Genomic DNA, 20,645 nt, shown 5'->3' on the forward strand with positions numbered 1-20,645 from the left:
TTTGCCTGCCTGAATTTCAGACCTACACTGTTATTTTTTTATGAGGATGTGTTGCTCTGCAAGGGTTCACTGACTGAGGAATAGACTTCTTTATAAAACTGTGTAGGCACTAGGGATGTGCAGAGAGCCCAGTATTTGTATTTATATCTATATTTGTTGAGGAAGCAAAATTATTTATTTTTGTATTCCAATAAAAGTGGAAATAGGTGTAAAAAAAATGCAGTTTTTATTTTTATTACGCTTTTAATTTTAGGATATTAAAGTGTTAGTAAGTGTTAATAAGTGTTTATGAATAAGCTATCTTACGAAGGAGGTCCCCAAACCTCTGCAGATGATCAGATGTGCCACTGCATTCTGGTCTTCATCCAGAACAAAACAGTACATCAACCCGCTGTTCATATCCCTCCACTGGCCCGCATCAAATTCAAAACCTTGATGCTCGCTCACAAAACATCCTCCTGCTCAATGTACTCTGCCACTGAAAGGCCGCTGGTACTACCACTGCAAAAGGGGCTTAAGTCGCTAGCTAGACTTTTCACCTCTGTAGTTCCCAAGAAACGCAACCCGACGTCACTGCAGCTGAAGGCTGCGGTGGCCAATCACAGCCAGAGATCAGACTGATCAGAGCTGTAAACCCTGCCATGAGGGAGTATAAAGATGTTACTAGGACGAGGGGGGAACATTTCTCTTCATTTGATAGCGTTAAAAGTAAAGTTAGACTTTGCTGTCTGCTTCCCAACTCATTTTAAAAAAGACGAGAGAAAAAGAGAGAGAGAGAAAGAGAGAGAGAGCAGCTGTGGTCGAGCGAGCTAGAGAGTGAATGAAGAGAGGGAGCACTGGAAGCGAGAAAGCTGGTGAATCAGATCAATAAAACATTATTTTCTAATTGTTTCATAGCAGTTACGTTCTAGAGCACAAATGAAGACACCCACAACCCCACACACCTCCACTCGACCCTGTGGCTGAACGCTGCACCGCCTGATTTGGTCTGAATATGGCCTAAGAGGGAGGGCAACTGTTACTACATACCAGTAGGAATTCCATTTAACACAATGCTCTGTGGGATGACTTTGTCCAAATGGTCTGTGTAGTTGTTGCAAGCCTCTCTGGTGAGTTTGTTGGTCCAGAACATCTCTATTGCAGCAATTAGTTCCTCCATGTTGTGTGACTTGGCTTCACATCGGACAAAGTCTTTCAGGGCATGCCAGACAAGTTCAATGGGTTCAGATCAGGCGACCTACAGTAGTAAATGGAAAAGTCAAACATTGCCTTGACACAGAATAAAACAGATGCATCTAGCTGTAATTGAAATCATAAGTCACTTCCTCTGGTAGGGTTCAAACCAAGTTAAGTCCCTCCTGCTCAATGCAGGCTCTGACACTGGCTGCAGTGTATTTGGGATCATTGTCTACGGCCCTGTTCACACCTGGCATTAACATGCATCTTGGATGATCTAATCACAAGTGGACAGCTCTAAGTACATCAGTTTGTACCTGGCATTAGAATGTGTCTTCACAGGTGTCTTGAGTGACCACTTATGTGATCTCACTTCCCTGCTCTATATGCAAATAAACATGTACATCATTTCCATTTGCAAAGACCAAATGCATTGTTGTTTTTAACTGATGCAATGTAGGCAGCAATGTATTAAACTGTGCCAAGTCTGCTGGAAAGAAGAACACACTTCCCATGCCTAGTCTGCTGGAAATTAGAAGAAGAAGAAGAAATACAGACTGGGTCTATTCCTTGGTGTGTTCCAGGCAAAACAAATTGCCCAAGATGTTTGAAGCACTTGTAATATATTGAAATTTATTTTCGAAATTTTCTGACATGGACAAAGCCAGCATATGCTGGGATCAGACTACACAAATTCTGCCCAGTTTTGACACGATTTTGTTGTTGCCAACAAATTTCAAGCTCTGTGCGCGATTATGAATGTTGGGAATGACGAATGGGCGTGTAGTGTGACATAATCCAAGAACAGTGATGTGGTGTATTGGATGCCCCACCCCGACAAAAATTCTAGCATGTCAGAATTTTTTGTATTTTCCTGCCTAATTTGACATCTCCTATGATGTGTTCCTTAACGTTGACCAATAAGATGACAGAATACTCTCTGGCACACATATGTAAACACCAACACAAAGTCAAAGCTGTCCAGTGGTTGTCCAGCCAAGCTGAGCGGTATTTAGTATCTCAGACAGCAGGGAGAGCAGTGTCTCATCTCCACCTCCTCTACAGGCTGATATCGATATAGGTAAGAATATCAAGGTAAGCCAATCAGAGGCACGCCATCCTAGGAAAAAAAATATTGTGTACCGGTGCACACAGGATATGAGCGCGAAGTCCTCTATTTTGCTGAGGTCTGGGGTTGTTTGGACACCTGCGCAGCAAAAAAGACGTAACTCCGGATATTTCATCCTACCAATAAACCATGGACTGTAGATGGGGCCAAGGATTGGCACGGATGCTACTAAAACAGGACACACTGATAGATGGACTCTGCCTCTTTTCTAGTGGTACGTCACCATCTTGTTTTTTTGGTCAATATTTTTAAAGGGTTTGGGGTGGATTACTCGTGTGGATGCCTGAATACCCCAGTGGCACAACAAGGGAGGTGGGTCTGGGTTGTGAACTGAACTAATGAGAGAAAGAACAGTATTCATGGCAGATCGCCACAGCTGATCAGGTTTTCCTGCCTGAATCAGCCTGTGGAGGAGATGGAGATGAGCTGCTACTCTTCCTGCTGTCTGAGACACTAAATGCGGCTCGGCCTGAAAGCCGCTGGACAGCTCTGACTTTCTGTGTCAGTGTTTATATACGTGCGCCAGAGAGCACTGGTAGATTTATGTGATGTTCTTGACATGTTAACACATTTGTTATCTCAAGTTCTCTTTGAAGGAAAGTCAGGCCATACTGTTCTCTTGGTGACATCCAAGAATGGGTCCACAATTGTTTTTTTCTTACTTCACAACACAAGACTGCCAGCAACACATATAGCGCTTCTGTAGCCATGACTGACAATTTCTTGACCCTCCTTCCTGATGACCTATAAACTTACGCAAGGTCATGAATGATGATTGGTTGGGGTCATACTTGTAGTGTTGCCAGTCTCCCGACCAAGACACGGCAAGAATTTATGGCACTATGATCTAATCTGACATGGTGACCATTGTGAAAGAAAAAAATATTGTGTAGTCTGATCCCAGTATTATGTAATTTGAGAACCAAATGGAGATGAGATAAAGGAGGAACAAAAGGAGAGCCATGGCCTTTGCCTCCGCTGTGATATCCATGAGACCTGAGAGGACATTATGGATGCGTGCAAGAAGTCAAGACTGGTGGGACAATTGTTGGCACACTAGCATTCACACTGCTAAAATAATGTGGCCATATGCAGCCCAAACCAGCTCCAAAAGTGGTCTGAATGATCGGAACTCAATGCATCACACCTATACTTACAGCTGTCCATTTGTGACACATTTTAATGCCAGGTGTAAATAGGGCCTGAAAGAACAGAAACGAAAGGAAAAATTAATCATGTAGTTATGCTATGCTACATGTTGTAGGCATGTCAAGAGTTGTTGCATGGAGCCCATGTTTATAGAAAAACAGCCTACCGTGGGAGAAACAATGCGTGAGCATGAAGAAAGTCTCTTAAATATGGCCCAGTCAGTTTTTTGATTATCTCTTCCTCATGAAAGTGCTGATCCATACTTCCTGCAGGTGAAATAACATGTTGCAACATTATCTATCAATTTTTGAGAGTTTTGAGAAGAGAAGAAAAAAGAAGAAAAGCAAGAAGAGAAAGACGAAAGTAAGAAGGAAAAAAGAAAGAAAGAAGAAAAGAGAAGAGGAAAGAAGGAAAAGAAGACAAGAGAGAAGGAAACAAAGAAGAAAGAAAAGCAAAAGCGAGGAAAAAGAAAGAAAAGAAAAAAACAACAACATTTCAACAGATTTATTAAGTATAAATATATACAGTTTACTGCACTCAACTCATCAAAAATCAACAATGTTCCTGTTGCTTGATGTGAAATTCCTCCCCAAACTTGAAGCTTCACTGGATGCTTGATGCATGATTTCTTGATGCCAGTGAAGCCTTTCTTCCTGTAGCACTGTAGTTCAAACTGCTCCAATGCCACTGTTGATTCATCCGTGAAGAACACATCAAACTTTTCACCAGCCAATTTCCATTCTTGTGCTTGCTTCAAACGCAGCTCCCTGCTCTTCACACGGGTCATTGGAGCTGTTCTATCAATGGAATATGAAAATCATATTATTAAGAAGGCTATATTATATACATATATTATATCCATTGAAGGAGTACAAGAGGTTTTGTGTGTATGTTTATTGTTATATTTTAATGATAAGATAAAGTCTATAAATGGGATAAGGGTGATGAAAATGAATGAACAAGTTTTAACACCCATGCAACACAGTCATAAAAATGACGTAACACTTTTTTTACACAATGTTGAGATTTAATTTTTTTTTTTTAATAAAAACATGTTGGGTTACCAGGGTTCAAAGCTTCTTTTCCTGCTTTCTTTTTCAAAAGTAGCGTCTCATGTTCTATCCTTGAAACACATTGTAGTGCAAACACTGTTGTGTAACATTAATTACAAAACCATGTGACCATGTACAAGGTGAGATACATTAGAATTATTGCTGAAGAAACAGAATATAAAAGTCCTTTGTATGGGGGCTATTTGGTGTGTGGAAATCTCCATGTTCAACTCAGTGGGATAGAAAGGATTTATAAATTAATTTATAAATAACTTATTGAGATAGCTGTATGGGAATGTGATTTTTAGTAGACAGGGTTGCCTCCCCCCGATGCTCCAAATTAAATCTGCAGTGCGGAACTTTTACATATAAATGAACGTCCGTTACATTCAAGCCCTTGCAAAATGAGTTCACACTCACTGCTGATTAAGCCGCTCACCACCAGATAAATCTCTGTATTTCACAGTACACTAGAGTTTTTAAATCTGGTGTTGGGTTTGACATTACTGCGCTGGCCGGATGAATGCATACTGTGCACGCTCTATAGGCAGAGCATGTGCACTACAGACTTCTGCCGGCCAAGCTGGCTAACCTCCAGTTAGCCCTGTGCTAACTTGAATGAGGATAAAATAATTTAATTGTACAGCTCTTCTAGACTTTCCAAATGATATCAAGATCAAATTCTGATAGTGAAATGACTCATTTTGCAGGGATTGTTTGACAGTTAGGCTACTGTGGAGCCAATGACATAAGCATGTATCGACAGTGGTTTTGTAATTACTCAGAAGGGGGGGACAAAAGTCTCGCACTCCAGCTTTATGTTCTGCTCTGTTACATTAAACTACCAGTTACTGTACTGTATAAGGAGAAGAAATGCAAGGCTCTGCTTTCACAGCATTCACAGCTGCTGTGTTGCAGTCTGGACTGCTCACATGTGTGTACTGGGGGTTATTGGTGCGTACTGCAGTTAGTGTGGGAATTGGCTGGATAAAATAAAAGCCTACAGCAATCACATCAATTGAAGGGAGAGAAAACTGTAGAGTTTCCAATGAAGTATTCCTTGGACTCCAAATTGATGGTAAAACTTGCATTTTTGATAAGTTTATGAACATGGGTACTGTTATATAATGTATCTTCAATAAACAAATATCAGAGACCTGCTGATTTCTAAAAGTTGCCAGTTAAGTGAAGCTTAAAAGCAAATACTCTCTTGCACAGATGCAGAGTATCTAGGGTTACTTCAGTCTTCTGTGCAGGCAGCACAAGAGCAATAACAGGTAACAGTACAGTAGCATGACTGTTGTGAATGTTGTGTTTACTTTGACTGCACAGCCAATTCTAAGCAAATCATATTTCAGATGAACTCTCAGAAAGCCACGTGAGAATCACATCAGAAGGACCACAGTCCAAAAAACTGTTTCTGTTTATGAGTAAAGGAATGATTGCCAAATAAACTCATCCTTAACTCCCTCCCTTCTCTCTCTCTCTGTCTTTCTCTCTAGATGGAGGCTCAAGCAGTGAGACATCAAAGTGAAGTCAGCCCATGTGATTTGTGCTGGGGCATGGAGTGGTTGTCAGACACTGCTCTTTTTAGCATCCTCCTTGTGGAGCACATATTATTTGTACAGTGTGGACACGCCACCACTAACTGATGCAGCATATTTGCTGTAGTTAATTGGATTCTGAAGTAAGCATTGTTTACTGCAGTGCCTGTAATGAATTCTCTGCCAGTGTGATTACAGTGTAATCATAATCACAATCATGCAACCTCACTTAAAAAGGTGCAGTGTGTAGAATTTAGTGGCATCTAGCGGAGCGGACTTGGCAGAAATGGTATGTAATATTCATATTAGTGTATAATCATCTGAAAATAATTGTGTTTTCATTAACTTAGAATGAGCAGAGGGAGCAGGTCTCTTTCCACGGAGCCCACCATGTTGCACCTACAGTAGCCTAGAATGGACAAACCAAACACTGGCTCTTGAGAGGGTCTTTTGTTTTTCACACATTTTGTGGCCACTGTAGACTCTCCTTCACACTTTTAAGAGGAGGGTGAGGGGAGGGGTATTCAGTTGGTTGCAATCTGCAACCTCACCGCTAGATGCCACTAAATCCTACATACTGGTCCTTTAAAAATGACAAGAGATGGCGAGGACAGTGGTCTTCTAGACACACAAGCTATGGAATAATTAATAAATTCATCTGATAAACATAATATTTTAGTGTCATTAAGAAGTGGAGCAGGTGGACCCAAATGTAGGACACAGCAGGCAGCAGGAACTGAAGTATAACTCTTTATTTGTGGTTCAGGCATGCAGACAAAGTGAAACTCAGGTGAGGGGAATAAGGTGATCAGGATTGGGCTGGTGAGGCTGATACAGGGCAGCAGTAGTGGTGAAATCTTTGCCTGGGTAGGCAGTGACCTATCACTGTGGCATATGTCTACATTCAATTAACGCAGCAGCCCAAGTTCATATTATGCATGGACAGATAATATAGTCTACTTTAGTCAGGCTATAAATCAACCAATATGCCTAGAGCCCTACTGCAAAGTCAGTCAGATGTGGAGCTAATGCACAATCAAACCTAATCAATGGATACATCTAGCTTACAAGGTGTTCACACACACTGTAGACACATCAACACACACAAAGCCAATGTTACGTGTGGCATGTAGGTGAATCCTTCCCCTTCTTTCCTTTGTTGTTTTCTTCAACATTATTTAGAGTGTTGGGTTTTGTTATTTTACATTTTAGTTTGGGATGGAGATCACCAGTAGTCCAGTTATTGGGTTTGGTTTTGATTAGGTTGAGTACATATTTCTTTTGGTAGGTAGGGGGATGAGCTGGGTGCGATGGCCCACGGTGTGGCTGGCTCAGTAACTTCCCATCTTTTGTTCTTTTTGGCTGGGATCTCCATCTCCTTTTGTTTGCTTTTTCTTCACCCTTTAAGTATGATTGATTTGTTAAAAAGTAAAACTAATGGTTGTTGTTAAACTAGAGGTCTTGGCGTGCTTGTCATGTTTTGGTCTCCATGGGAGCCTTTGTTCAGTGAGGCCATAACAGCCAATAAAAGGGTTTTTAAAAAGTAAAAAAATAAATCAAATTAAAAAAAAAAAAAAAATATGTACATTTTTTTTAAAAAAGGGGGCACTTACATCATTTGCAGAGGAAGTCCATCCACCTATCCCTCTGGAAGTCTGGCTGGGCGTCAGCAGGGGCAGCTGACTGCTGAAGACAAGGCAGGAGGTTGACATGGATGGTTCAACTGCTGAAGGTCTGGCATGTATCGGAAGGTGCGGCCGATGCATGGCGGTCAGGACCGGAGTCTGGCGGCTGGAATGCAGGACCGGAGTCAGGAGGCTGGAAGACGGGCAGTTGAGCCAGTGGAGCCAGTGGAGCCAGGGAAACAGGAGACTGCTGCAACACAGGAACAGGACACAGCTTGTGGCGATCACCCAAATTATACCTATTGATGGTTATATTAATGAACATATTAAGTAAAACATGGTATTTGTAAACAATGGTTGAATGATGATTTGACAGTTTTGTATTTCTTTGCCATTTGTGTTATTTACATGACTATATGATTGGTTTTATGTATCATCTCAAAATCAGACATATTCTGGATTATGGTATGTTATGTAATGTGATCACCCATATTATGTTTTTTTAGTCACCTCCACACCCCGCCAGCCCAGTCAGTCAGTGATATGTCTATGTTTTTACTGCTCCCTCGGAGTCTAGTGTGTTGCTTTAACTGGTGTTTGAATTAACTGGTGATGTTCCAGTGCATTAGGCGGTGTTAGGTGACTGTGTCGATGCCTGTTCAAAATACTGCAAACACCGGTAGCATTAAGTCATTCACAAAATGTTGTTGCTCATAGTCTGATATTCCGTCATGAATGTGACATCAGGTCAATTTGAGAACTGTTTCCACTTTTATACAGCCTGTAAATGAAACATGCAGTCTGCAGTGCGTATGTGTTCAACTCGTACATAGCGTGCAGTTAGCTGGCAGCTGGGTTAGCTGTGTCAAGTTGTGATAACATAACGCCCAGTTTAACTTGTGACAAACTCTGTAATGTTATATACCATCGATCATGTTTTATATCGAAGGCTACAGGCATTTATCCCTCTCATCACATCGATATACTTACACGATTCAGCACGCTCATTTATCCATATTACTCATGACTGTTAACTTTCATTTAGCAAATAGTGACTGGATAATGTTCACCCACAGGTGTAGAAACCAAAATCACTACGGGGTTACAATAGTCTATATAAGTTCAGTTAACATTAGTTCTCAGTATAGAGATTCATTTGTTTTAACCTATCCTTCATAATTTTGAAATGATGTTTGTGTGTTTAGATTGCTCAGTGTCCAACAGAGCCAATATTAAATAGCCAATATTAAATAAGTAACAGTAACAGCAAACATCAATAAATCATTAACAAAATGTTCTTGATGACAGTGTCATATTTGTATCAAATACCACTATATATCTGATGTCAAGTCGATGTGAGAACTGTTTATACTTTGATACAGCTTGTAACATACATACCCAGTTCGAACACAGAGTGGAGTCAGCTGTGGAAAAGTGTAATGTGTCCAGATTAATTTGTGATTATACAAAAGGTGTAGAAAATGAAATGACGAGGGGGGAGTGGAAGCTATATAAAGTTGATTAACATGCCACGACTTTGTGGGTTTGTTTGTTAGGCGTTTCCATGGAGCTTTTGCAGCGACTAGACAGGATATTAGTGAGCGAGATATAGTGAGAGATAGAGAGACTGATAGTGGGTGATTGAGTGTCTTTGTGAGTGAAAGTGGCTGAGTAAGTGAGGTGTGTTTCTGAGAGAGGCTGTTTTGTGTCTGTGTGCGTATTTGTTGTTGTGATCATGTATTTGTGTGCATTGTAATTGTTTGTGTGTGAAAAGGTAAGGGAAAGGAGGTAGGAGTAGGTAGGGTAAGTAAAATGGATCCGAATATTGTTACGGAGGTACTGGATGTAAAAATCAATGACCAGTATCCAGCAGGATTAACCAGTTGTTACATACCCCCCCCCCCCCCCCCCCCCCGCTGGATGGGATATGCATAGCCTTATTACTGACCCTTTGTTTGTGCTTTCTCTCAGGTGGCCCTGAGTGGATGATTGAGGGGAGGGCCTATAAAGAGGGAAGGAAGGTGGCTTGACCTCTCTCTTCCACTTTCCCAGCCTGAGCAGCAGCAGTTTGGTTTTTGTGTTTGTTCTGTTATGTTGCAGTTGCCTTTGTTAGTTCCTTGGTTTGGGTTGGTGAGTCTGGTAGTCCTTATTTCTGTTAAGTTTAGTTATGTAGATTTAGGTTAGAGAGGAGAGCCCAGATCCTACGGCCCTTTGTGGGCTGGTCTGGGTGTCTCCTCTTCTTTTTGTTCTTTTTGGCCGGCTCACCAGCTTCTGTTATTTGGTTGTTGTTTTTGTTAATAAATTTGTTTAATTGTGGTAAATCCTGACTCTCAATTATGTTGGGCCTTCTGTGGGTGAGCTGGTTTAGAGGGCTGTAACACCAGTAAACAACAATATGTAATTAAGAGAAGAGCTGATAACTTCAGGATAAAGGGTGAGGATGCATGCCATGTGTTCCTAATAATACAATGATCAACTGCTATGGTACAACTCCCAATAATCTAATATCATGACATTGAAACACCAGATGGAGACCTGTACTACTTGTGCAGGCACAAAAGCAAGACCACCTTGCAAAAGTTGTAGCAAGTGCAGAGGAGGCAAGCTCAATCTTTGAGGAATTCCACTGCAGTCCTGTTGGTGGACATTGTGGGGTAGAGAAGACCCACAGTGCCATCATTCAGTGGTATTATTGGCCTGGCATGGAGGAGTACATTCTCAAGTGGGTGAGTTGGTATTTTTAAAATATTGAGGTGGAATACAAATTTAGAGGCTGTACAGAGGACATTACAGATAATTCCAAAAAGTGTGCTGATGATACCTGCTGATACTGTATGCTCAACAACCTACCACTAGTTCTCTATATGGGGGATTAATTGGCACATTTGTAATAAGTTTGAAATGTTTGTCTGTTCAGATTGCTCAGTATCCACAGTGCCAGGCCGAGAGCCAGTATTAAAGAAAAGAGGGAGTATGAGTCCATACGGGTAAAGGAATTAATGGCATCAACAGTGATAGCCTACTATAATGCTCATGTCTCATTTTTTTTTCCTTTTTGTCTTCTATTCCTCCCAGGTAACAGAGCCTCTCAAACTTGTGGGAATGGATCTGGTGGGTAAACCTACGCAGACACATGGTGGCAACCAGTAGATATGTGTCATGGTTGATTATTTCACCAAATGGACAGAGGCCTACCCACTTAAGAGCAAAACAGCAGATGAGGTGACCAGCTGTATTCTTGACTTTTACAAATTTGGTGCACCTAAAAGACTGCTAACAGACCAGGGCACTGAGTTCTGCAATAAGGTACAGTATTGAGTCAATATGAATCCCCAATATGTAACTGTTGCTGTGCTGACTTCTTCCATTCTTGTCCAACTAATTGTTTCTAGGTCAACTATGGCCTTTGTGAGAGGCTGGGCATAAAAAGAAGCCTGTGCTCCCCATATCACCCACAAACCAATGGCCTTGTGGAGAAACTAAACAGAACCACACAGAGGTATATTCTGTCATTCACATGTGAATGAATTCTAGCTCTCATTATATAAGAGATATGAGATAATTATCTGAACGTGCAATCAGTAATAACAATTTCTGAAAAGAGGTTGTCATATTGTACCAGGGAATCTAAATTCTCTCCTTCCTCCTCATGCCTGTACCTGAATTCTGTGTTTTGAGGTCCCTGAACAAAGTGGTCGAAGATAATCCCCAACGGTGGGACCACTACCTCCAGTCGACCATGTTTAGCCTTAGAACAAAAAAGCAGCTGATCACTAAATACAGCCTGTATTACCTCATGTTTGGGAGGGAGGCGAGGTATCCTGCCGGGGTTCCAGAAGAGTATGACGTAAAATGTGGCAGGTAATGGAAGACAGAGTCAGAAACGTGGTTAAAAATGAGGAGATCACTGAGGGGCTGAAGAGACAGCAGGCAACATACAAACAAAATATTAAAAGCCAGGACAAAGTCCGCAAGCGACGAGAGGAGAAGGGCCAGGAGGACCATTTCAAAGTGGGGGATATGGTATTGTGAAAGAATATAAGACAGGAGCAGAGGAAAGGGGGAAAAATGGACCCTGACATGCTGGGACCCTTCATAATTTCAAAACTGGAGGGGAAAAGTGCAAATCTGGTGTCAGACAGGGGCAAGTGTTCACTTAGAGAGAACATTGACCATCTTTTGCATTATGTGCAGCCAGAGGAGAGGATCCCTGACAATTTACAAACAGTGTTGGATCCTCTGGCTAGCACAACACACACACTACACCACAACAGACACATACAGACATACACGGACCAACATCGGACAGGCCAGCCACAAGCCACAATGTCCCAGAACCTCCAAGTGCCACAGAAATTTATGAGTAAACTCCCACAATTTACATCCTAAATCATGCATTTCACAAATAACTGACATTGATATTTTTACAGTAATCAGGGATATATGGGCAGGGAGGAGCAAAGAGACGCTATTCTCCAGGATTGGGCCATACAAGGTGTACAGTGAGAACTTGTTGGACCTGGCCCCAGGACAGAAGTTGGAGAGTGAAGTACTTTCTCTTTTTATTATTTAATAAGAAATATTATTGATGTGATATTTCACTTTCTAGATTGTTTGAACAACAGCGGATCACAAGTCATTCTTTTACTCATAGATTGTGAACGCCTTCGCTTGTGGGGAGGAGAATGGGGGCTTCCATTATTGATGCCTACACAATGACAGCAGTCTGGCAGGGCTCAAAGAAAGGTTTTAGAAAGGGTGAGTAGTTTTACCCTTCGAATATAGTTAACTCATGAATTTCAATGTGTGCATTTTATTTTTGTCAACTTTCCAAATATGATGTAGAAGCAGGTGCGGTTTGTCACAACAGACACTGGACACTCATTGTAAGTAATCTTAAGTGTTAACAGATTTAGATGCAACAATGGGACCATCTGGCGTATGAGAGGTTGGCTATCATTTTTAATTGCATTTCCATAGATCATGTATCTTAAGGAGATGAGGTCCCTGTTTGTGGACCCATTCAGGGCCACTGAAACTGGCAACTCAGCCACTGCAAGGATGTAACAAGGTGAGTGAAGTATCGGCTGTAATGTGTGCATTAGACTGACTTCTGTTTTCATAAACTTTGGATAATATTGAGGGAGCAACAAAGCACGTTAGATCATCTTCCTTGTGATTACTGTTTTCTTAGGCAAACATGAGGTTGTCCTTGTGAAGTCCTTTTAACATCATTCAACTTATCTTGAATTGAAAGGGATCTTACATGAGCTGAAGTTAAGACTGGCAAACTGTATATCACTGTGTTGTCTGTGTAGAGCACTGGTCTGCAGGCACCGTCCCGCGGTTGGGAGGTGGGTGTGCTCCACAATTAGCCACCTGAAACAACAGGACACTACGTCATGTGGCGTGTTTGTGTGCAAAGTAACAATGTGATTATCTCTGCAGACATCCGTTATTAGGATGAGACTTCATAATTATACCTATCAAACTTTTTAGCTTGCAGGGCAAATCTTGCAGGGGGACACTGTCCAGTACCCTGTGGACCAGGAAGGTGTGGCAAGGTTGCGGCTGGACATGGTAATGTCCCTGCTGAATGACACAGGTATACAGTACTCTACCAGATATGCTTAAATGTTGTGTGTGTGTGTGTATTGGCATTTGACTACAATCATGTCTGTATTTTGATTTTGATGACCTCTCCCAGCTGTGTCGGGCATGTGGGGAGGAAAGCTCAGGGGCTGATATAGATGACTGGGTGAGAGGATTGTGGATTATTTTGTTTTCTGAACTGAAATGACCTGAACCGATAACCGGGGAAAACCCGAAGTGGAGTACTTGTGTTTCCTTTATAACCTGAGATGGACCTGAACTGAAATTATGGACCTGCACTGAATTATAAAGAATTTTGCTTTTGTCTTACTTTGCACTAATATAATTTTTTGAACAATAAACTGGTGGTGTGGTTGAGATAATTTTATTGTAACTAAGTGTTCTTCTTGTGGTTTATGGTCATTTGCATCCTGTGTTTGAAACATTACCTAGGGTCATGTATAGACTTAATACATGTATCCTTTGTGGGGTTTGATATTGTGTCTTACTCAGACTTTGGCTGGGTAAGTTTGCTCAAACCGCTACAAGCTGCAGCTCAGGAACAGGGACATGAGATTACTGCAGTTCACCAGGGATATGAAGTTGCTGCAGTTCACCAGGGATAGGAGGTTCAGGCAAGGGGCATTGCAGATCAGGAGCAGGACACACAAGCAGGGAACCAGCTGCAGCCAAAACAGGATCAACGGCATAAGAGTGCCAGAGAAAAAGCTGCATCCTTTTGCTTAATGCTGGAGGTCTCACAGTGGTAGGCAGAGAATCACTCCACAGCATTTAAAAAAAATAAAGAATTGTTTACCTCCTTCAGTATCTCTGCTGGGTCCATGAGTGGGTCCAGTTCATACTGTTGACAGTGTTCGCAGAGACTGGGGCTGGACTTGGAGGGGAATGACCAGGCAGAAGGCTATCTGACTCAGGGGCAGATGTAGACTGGAGGCTAGTGGTCTTGAAGTCAGGCTGGTGACTAGCAGGGTCAAAGCTAGCAGACTGGTAGAAAGGCTACTGGGGTGCCCACTGGTCTGGAGCAGCAGGCTGGGTTCACACCGGCATGATGAGGACTGGAGCTTCGGCTGGCCTGGATGGAGCCGGCATTGGGGGCCCATGGGCCAAGACTGGAGATCAATGGGAGCCATCTGGACACGCTCTGGATCTGGTGGGCAGCAGAGACTCTGTGGTGATGCTGAGAGAGTAAGTGGCGTCGGGAGCTTAGTCTCATGGGGTTAAGGGAATGCAGGATCAGGACAGGCAGGTTGTATATACAGGCTCACAAACCCAAGCCTGATGGATTGGAGTGAAGGCTGCTTGCCAGTAGTTTGGGGTGCATGCTCCTCTCTGTCCTCATTAGTGGAGGCATACTTCAAGTCAGTGTGATGGCACAACAGTTAACCTGTCACCTCATGAAGATCTTCCGCTGGGTCTGTGTGGCTGGATCATTCTGTCATGAAGAGTAGCAGGAACTGAAAAGATCATTTTATTTGAGGTTCAGGCATGCAGACAAAGTAAAATTGAACAGAACAAATGAACAAACAAGAATGAACTGAAACGCAGAACTAAAATACTGACTGAACTAATGAGGAGATGAGGTGCAGGTGGGAAGATGGGCAGAGAAACTCAGGTGAGAAGAATAAGGTGATGTGACAGGAGAACAGAAAAGGAGCTGATTGGCTGGGGAAAACACTGGGAGCAGGGCAGGGCTGATGAGGTTGATACAGGGCAGATGTGTAGAAGGGCAGAGGAGCAAGCAGCCTAGGGACAGGACAGGGGCAGAGAGGGAGACCTCAAGTGGATGGCCTGGGGGCTGGACCAATGGGCATAGTCACTTGGGTGGCAGGAAAGACGGCTGGTGTCTCTCCGGAGGGCAACTGGAAGGCACAACAGATGGCTGGAGGGCGACCAGGCCGGCAGAACCGCACTGGTGGATGAGCAGGAGGTCAACTAGATTGGCTCTGCCTATCTGGTTGACAGAACAGAGAATAGAACAGAAAAGGAGCTCATCAGCTGGGGAAAAACACTAGGAGCATGGCAGGCTGATTAGGCTGATACAGGGCATGTGTTTGGAGGGCAGAGGGAAAAGCAGGCTGGGGAGGAGCATAGGGACACAGGAGGAAAAACACAGCAACAGAAAACCAAAAACCCAGAAACACAATCCTCTTAATAATAAAAAATCTGAACATTTTTACAAACATGCCTAGAGGCAGCCACAATATCCTTTGAGGTCTGATTTTCATCAGGCCAACTAATCCTGCTTTAAAGACTAGAGCCCTGTAATATAATTTGAGCCTGGATTTTTCCATCTATAAGAACTGACTTAAAATGTATCTGAAACTTGTCAAATCAAGCCTTTAACAGGTACCGTGTGCAGTTTTTGACCCCTAGTGGTACTATGGAGCAATGCGATACACAGCCTGTCCTTGGTTTAACGCTACTCCACTAATCAACAGTTGGTGGTAGTAATGTGCCAGGAAACAAAGCACATTACATTAGATTTGTGTGCAGGGAGATTGGAAACATGAGAGAGGGGAATAGCATGCAAGAGAAGGTCTACAGCCAATGGAACCATGGACGTTGCACTCCAAAATATAATACTACATTGTGTATAACAGATAAATATGTTTAAAGTATCTGGTGGATACTTAAAGTATATAGTAGTCTTTACCATAAATAAAAGTAATGTGCATGCATTTACAGCAGTGCATTTACGGTGCAGTGAATACTGTCCTGTGAATCATTTTTATGTCGATGATTTTTTAACGATTTTGGAAGACACACCTTCCTACTGATATTTTGTAGAACTTGTTGAAAAGCAGTTAACTGAATCATGACCAAGACATTTTTCACATATAACTTAACATGCCTGTATTTCAAAATAAAGTGTTCTGTTATTCAAAACATCATCCAAAATTAGCTACTCAAAACTCTAAGTGCATTTTAAGCCTTTCAGCTTATTATAGCTGGATTGGTTAAACCACATTTGAAGAGCAGGGCTCTGGCATGTTGTATGCCTTCACTGGTGTTCATACTGTATGCGTTTACCTGTTCAGTATGTCTTACTGATTGTTCATTGTTAGTTCTCATGGCATCTCTTATTCTAGGATTTCCTTTTGTTTTCCTCCTTTTGTCAAAGCTCTCATACTCATAGCAGCCACCTGTTTGTTTTGTTTGCCACTGATGTGATGAGGTGGGTGGTATCATGTGAAAAGTCACCCTCCGCACTAATATTAATGACAGGTTATTGGTCAGGGTCAGCACCTTAATTATTCGAGCTCTTTTGTAAACTAGCATTGAACAAATGATTTTTAGGGGAAGCTGTTGCTGAAATAGAAAAGACATAGAAAATATATTTAAAAAACACCCTAGAAATCACCTCAGTATCACTGTGTTCCATTAGTAGAAATAACAGGGATTCTCTGGTTGTTGCCTGTATGCTGTCTTTAAAGCCTAGATACTGACACCGTATTCACCTGAATGCTGTACTCAAACTCAGCCTTTGATGCCAAAATAAACACAAGCTTTTGTCAGTGAAAATTCCCTATTTCACAATAGAACTGACACAAGAAACATCGATTTTTGGCCAACATGCCCAAACCAGCTCAAGCTGTCAGGGTTTGAAAACGTATCCTCTGGTACATTTTAAACCCTGATACGTGAGGATGGAGAGGTCATATATACTGTAACAGATTTGTCCCCCTTAATAATGAAATTCAAAAGCACAGCAAGGTGCCATTAATGTGTTTTAGAAAATAAAGGAAAACAGAGGCTAAACTTTAATGCTGAAATCAGTCTTTCCATCTGCATAGCAGGAAAGCAGCTGTGATCAAACACTCCTCAGCCCACATCTTTCACTGCTGGTGACACATCTGCGCACTGTTAGATAAGTAAAGCCGATAAATAAAATAAATTGCTAATAACTACCCAAAAAACATAACTAAGCCCACTTCATGTCAAGTCCATTTTCTTACACATTTTACCTTTTATACACCAAGGTGCAAAAATGAAAAGAAACCAAAAAAACTGCCAATATATTCTGGCAAAAGTGATTTGTCATATGTTTTGAATAAAATTCACAATTGTTTTGTGTAGTCTCACCAAACTCAATATACAGCAGTGATGTAAAGGCTAGATATAGGCAAATATAGGTGGGGGAAGTGAAAGAGCAGCTCTTGCTCCTACCTCATTACCACCACTGAGGTGCCTTTGAACAAGGTCCTTAACCCCCAAAACTGCTTCATTTGAGTAATTTCAGTGGCCAACAGATCAGACTGTTGTACTGAGCAGCTTCAAGGTGTTAATGTGAGCAGGCTGTGAGAGCATTATTGTCAGTGAAAATGTTTCTCAGCACTCAAATAAAGTTTAATCCAATTTAGACGCACTTCTAAAACAGAATTTCCCATGGCTTATTTATGAAAACAGATAGTTAAGTTTGGCGGTGTGGCTCTACTCATTTGATGCTCTGGAGCAAATCTGAGCAAGCTTCACACAGATTGTCCCTTAGAACATTTGATGAACGTGTACACATTAAAAAGAAACATTCAAAATCACAAACAGCTGAATGCCACTACAGGAGGAGGCTGGGGAGGTGGTGAGAGTTCCATTCTGAAGAAGGCAGCGGTGTAGCAGTGAGCTGTTGTAGGCAGACTGAATGAGTAACAAATGTTTATATAGACCGTCAATTGAGAGAGGTAGATGATTGGAGGGTGTATGGAATATGTGACTATAAACTGACTTCTGTGCCTGAACTACCATGAGGCTCCATGTGTGATGTGGAAACTTGATGTCTCCAGTGCATGTACACTGAGAATTGATTTTTTTGGTGAAGTAGGAGACATCTTGTGTCCAGCTGTTACACTTCTGAAATGAAAAATATTTGCATATTCATAGATACTGGATTTTTCAGTGATGGAGAAGGAGTAGATGTAATTTTAATAAGTTTTAGCTATTATAAATTTAACTTTAATTGTGGAAAATCCATGTCAGACACAAATTATAAATGTTTTTATATATGTATTAAAACATGTCTGGAGGGGATCTTTAATTTTCCATGTTATCTTCCTGTAGTCCTACTCATCATATGACTCAATATATAGACATAGGCCCATTATATTGACAAGAGGCAGGTCTAACAAGACAATTCAATCACTGACAGGATGATGGAAGATATCAATGAGCACACAGTGTGAGACTGGGAACACTGATGGATGGTGTCAGGAATAGTGGCTCTGTTAATTGGATCTTTATTGTAATATGCTCAGCTTTTTTCGCTGGTGAAGAATGAATATCTGGAGTTTAAATGTTTGAAATCCACTCATCTTGTTTGAGTTTGTTGTAGATGGGTGCTCAGCAGAGTTTAAATCACTGAAAGCCATCTAGTTGCTCTTTCATTTTCCACATCATCCTAAATTACCCTAAATTTAGTGAATTTAAATGTTATTATAAGTCTACTGAGTATCTGTGCTTGTGCAGGGTTAGGAAAGAATGTTCTCTCTTGACATCAGCAGGAAAAAAAAAAAGCACAGGTGTAACCAATAGCATTAATGATGACTGTATTCCATGTACTCACTGTCAAGGCACTTAAATAGCATCATTAATGCTATTAGTTAAACCTTTTATGATAAGTTTAAATGTCTGATGTGAAAAAGTCTATTTCAGCCCATCAGCTAAAACAATGCTAATTATTATAGGCAGGCATGTCCTTTACAGCTCTTCTTGCTGATAAAGCACACCCTAAAGCAACGTCAACTGTAAACCAATGAGTGATTGCTTAATAAATCACCACTGAGTCCTGTCCAGACCACCAGCTCACAGCACAGTAAGCATGCTGTGCTGAAGGTCAGTTGGGATGCTCACATGAAGCATTTCTTGAAAGTGAAACCACTGATTTGCTGCAGCACAAAAACAAAAAAAAAAACAAAAAAAAAAGAATGATCTGTTTTGGTCCAGTGTACACCAACAATCTCCAGCCAACATGTCACCAAAGAAAAAAAATAATTTGTGTTGTTGACAGCTTCGGAAGGTGGGGCAGAGGACAGGCTTGGAAATGCACCATGATGTGGAGTTAATTCTGGTGGACACTGCACAGCGGCAAGACCGAGCCCACAGAAGATGAGAGTAGCTAAGAATAGCAGTGAGAGAGAGGGAGAGGGAAGGACAGGGGGACAGTTGGAAGAGTGCAATGAGGTGTTTTTTGAAAACTTTAGATATAGCTTATTTTTTCCAGCTGCGTTTAAAAATGTGACATACTGTATCTATAACAATCACTTATATTTAAGAGGATGTAATGCCTGCTGATTTCCTGTAATTAATAGATCTGGGTCAGAATTGAACTGGGTAAAATGTATTTAGCTGCCTCTGACAGAGCCTGGTAGTATCAGGTGTAAATGTTTAATAAGATGTGTTTGTACTAATAAGTAATTATTTTCCTATCTAAACAATTACCTTATTTATTTCCCAAATTAAAAATAACAGCGGATACAAACAGAACAGAAATAGTTTGCGCAATGAATGTCATGTTTAGCAGCCATTGGCCTCACACCTTCAACCCACAAATATTTCAATAGCAGTTCTGAGAGGACATCCAATGCAAGAGCATATAAGGAGGACAAGGACAATGTAGGGTTTGAGGTGACAGTGAAACTATGCTCATAATATGTCTTTCTGGTAAATATTCTCACTTGCAGGTAACAAAGGATACAGATAGACCCACACAGTCTAGACCCAAAATAATAGCTAAGAGTACCATTCATGCTGATCCTTTTTGAATATGGCGAAGGACTCTGCTAAAAAGAATCTTATAATTGGCAGTTTAAAAAAGAAACTCCTTAAAATATTAAGCATGTCAGTCTTAACTTGTGCTCTGGCTCACTCACAGCTCCGTTACTGTTTCAATGTCAACTGGAAATGTTTCAGAAGCAGACCATCTGGTCGTCAGTGATCATATTTAAAATATAGTTTAGAATTGTTTTACTGACATTTTTCATGTTTTACACGCATAAATAGCGAGCTGGTGACTATAAGGTCGCCTGTTCAATCCCCAGATGGCAGGATAAATCTAGTGGGGAAAGTGATAAAGCAGCTCTTGCCCCTCCCTCATCACCACCACTGAGGTGCCCTTGAGCAAGGCACTTTATCCCAACTACTCCAGTGGAGCTGCTCAGTGGCCAGCAGGTCAGACTGTGGTTGTACCGGGCAGCTTTCAGGTGTGAATGTGCATATGTGTGTGAGTGTGGTCAGGGCGTTCCTGCAAAAGAGAGGCTTCCTCTTAGTGAAACTTCCCTCAGTAATGTATGTGATGCATGAGTGAAGAAGTGTGTGTGTCAGTGTTGTAAGGTGCATGAAAGCAAAGCAAAGAACTAAATCAGCATAA

The 20,645-nt window shown here is 41.5% G+C and overlaps 1 long non-coding RNA gene across 2 annotated transcripts; it reads right to left on the minus strand.

Moving 5' to 3' along the window:
- Positions 1-1,026: 1,026 nt before the first annotated feature.
- On the minus strand, positions 1,027-15,138 carry LOC122972635. 2 transcript variants are annotated; one of them, XR_006399794.1, is made up of 5 exons: positions 14,085-15,138; positions 7,664-7,925; positions 3,997-4,251; positions 3,621-3,720; positions 1,027-1,237 (listed from the first exon to the last, which is right to left on the minus strand). It is a non-coding gene; the product is annotated as an uncharacterized LOC122972635 (long non-coding RNA). The 2 variants fall into 2 exon arrangements; XR_006399795.1 differs by lacking the exons at positions 1,027-1,237; positions 3,621-3,720 and having other exon boundaries at positions 3,991-4,251; positions 14,085-15,122.
- Between the last annotated feature and the right edge of the window lie 5,507 nt (positions 15,139-20,645).

This window comes from Thunnus albacares, chromosome 21 (assembly GCF_914725855.1).
Source record: "Thunnus albacares chromosome 21, fThuAlb1.1, whole genome shotgun sequence".
Classification (NCBI taxonomy): Eukaryota; Metazoa; Chordata; class Actinopteri; order Scombriformes; family Scombridae; genus Thunnus; species Thunnus albacares.